Source organism: Psammomys obesus, unplaced genomic scaffold (genome assembly GCF_907164565.1).
Source record: "Psammomys obesus unplaced genomic scaffold, mPsaObe1.curated_primary_1811, whole genome shotgun sequence".
In the NCBI taxonomy this organism is placed as follows: domain Eukaryota; kingdom Metazoa; phylum Chordata; class Mammalia; order Rodentia; family Muridae; genus Psammomys; species Psammomys obesus.
Window position 1 is genome coordinate 2,388,297 of NW_026590061.1, and position 2,739 is coordinate 2,391,035.

Genomic DNA, 2,739 nt, shown 5'->3' on the forward strand with positions numbered 1-2,739 from the left:
TTCATTCATTCATTCATTCATTCATTCATTCATTCATTCATTCATTCATGTCACTGTGGGTGGGCTGGGCTTCCATACTGAAGATACGGTGTAAAGCCTTATTTCAGAAGCTGGCTCTCCTTGCCGGGCTTGTGGTCTGACACTTGGTGAGACCTGTGTGGATACGAACACAGCCAACCCTGTGCTCTCAAGACTAGAGACCACAGTACTCACTTTGTGTGTCTTGAATCCTTTTGTGTCCGGCACCACAGGATTGCTGAGCCAGCCGGAGCTCTGTGAAGCCGGGTGGGTGATAACCAGTAGCTGTGGACGTTGACGGAGGTGAGTGTGACCCCAAGCCGTGGGAGGCAGTTCCTTCCAAATGCCCCGAGAAGGTTCGGAACCGTGTCTCAGGCAGTGGGAGGGGCCACGGTTCTTCCTCTCCGGCTGGGCTGGCCTGGTTGAGGGCCCTCCAGGAGGCATAATGCTAGCCCAGCCGGAGGCCTCACCACGGTGGATGGACGTCTGGGTTACAGCACAACCACAGTCAATGGCATTGACTGTGACATTGTCTAGCTTCATTTTTCAAGAATCAGTGGACTTCTGTTGTTATCATTTTAATAGCTCTAAAACTCCCAATGCAAAGTTGGATGTTGTTGAGGCAAGCAGAGATAAAGGAAACTCTTTGCCCTGTGGAAGGCTTTGAGCTTGGTTCGCACTGGCTGGGACTGCCATGAGGGCGTCCCTGCGTTGAAGTGTCTGCTGGGTTCACAGATCTGTGGTGACGGCTCAGGGACTGGGAAGCTCGTCGGGAAGGACGCTGCAGTGATCTGGGGACTTCTGGACAGAGCAGCAGCCCTGTGGTTTGGGTGTCTACCTGTTCCTCAGTTCTCTACCTCCAGTATTGGGTGGTTGTGGCTTTCCTGATAAATTGCCGCTTCTCTGGAAGCTTTAAAAGTAGAGACAGTTTTCATCTAAAATGATATTTTTTTGGTAGAGTCTCACTCACATTGTAGCCCAGGCTGGCCTGGAACTCAGTATTTAGGCCAGGCTGGCCTGGAACTCAGTATGCAGAGCAGGCTGGCCTCAAACTTGGAGTCATCCTCCTGAGTGCTGGAATTATAGGTGTGCACTCTCACACCCGACTTACAGTCATTGTTATTATTTTTAACTCAGTTTCGCCATCCCTCGCCTTCCTGCTTTGCTGTTTTAGAGTGACAAAGGTCAGAGATGAATTTGGGGGAGCGTGAGGGAAGTCAACGAGTGTAATCCAAGCTCATATCTAAATTCTTAGAATTCGGACACGTTCCTGAGGTTCCGTGTGAAGTAAGATGTTTGTCACTGTTACAGTATCAGCGGAAAGGCTCTCTCTGTGCTGAGGATCAAGCACCTTGTTACTGTGGAGACCCACGCCTGAGCCCCGGAGAAGTCTACCCCGAGACCTTCTGGCTGCTACAAAGCCATCTCCAAGAGCTTTTTCTGTAGCAACTCGTGCTGGAATGCTCTGGGCACAGTGGCGTGAGGAGATGCTGGCTGTGTTTGTGGTTGATGGAGAGTGGTACAGAGCCCCAGAGGAACCCTGATCCTAAACAGCCTGAAGAAGTGAGGGGGTCTGGGCCCCTCTCCCCACTAACCTTCTGTCCTGCTTAAGGTTGGGAGGTTGGTAGAAGGGAAATAGAGGTCTAAACACCCCCAAATAAAGTAGAATTTAAAAAAATTCCACTACAGGTGGCCTTCCACTACAGTAGGGTTTCTCTGTATAGCCCTGGCTGTCCTGGACTCCCTTTGTAGACCAGGCTGATCTCAGACTCACAGAGATCCGCCTGCCTCTGCCTCCCCGAGTGCTGGGAGTAAAGGCGTGTGCCACCTCGTCTGGCTCTAATTCACTTCTAAGTAAGTCACTGGCGAACCTTGCAGTGAGTTGAATGATGCCTTGTGGAACACTGTGCAGGGAGCCCTTGCACCCGGCTCTCACTGCCGGATGGGACAGAGCTGAGGGTGCCTGTCTGTCACACCGCTCTGCTGTCCCCTGGGTAGAGCTGAAGTGCTGGCTGACTGGCTTGTGTTTCTCTCACTCTGTTGGTGGTGAACAGAGCCGTCCCTGGCCAGCTCGAGAGCAGGAAAGGCCTTCAAGGAAGAAGACCCTCACAGTGAGCCATAGGGACGCAGAGATGAGTGGCTGCGGGGCTCCCACAGAGGGGCCTTCTCGTGGAAGAGCATCTGAGCAATGGACACGGCCTACAATATAATTTAACTTCCTAGTTGTAGCTGTAATCCTCTGTGATAGATACGCTAAAATGTCTTCATAGCAGAAATGTAAGTTTGACCCGCCAGGTATGGCAATTCTGTGCCTTCACTTGGGAGGCAGAGACAGGAGGATCTCTGTGGGTTCAAGGCCAGCCTGGTCTACATAGTGAGTTTCAGGACAGTCAGGGCTACGCAGAGAAACCCTGCCTCTAACTAACTAACTAACTAACTAACTAACTAACTAACTAACTAACTAACTAACTAACTAAAAGTTTGAGATGAAAGACATTAATATGGGAGTTTTGTTACATTTCTTGGACATTCAAATGCAGTTTATGAATATTGTACCTTGTAAAGATGCACTTAAAAAAAAAAAAAAAAACAACTCAGCTGCCTGGATCCCCAAGTGCAGAGCAGCAATCCAAAGTAAGTTAATGATTTAGAGACTGGGCTCTTGTGTTTGGAGAGCGTTCAAGGTCATTGCTAATATCAGGGACATGACCACTTAAACAT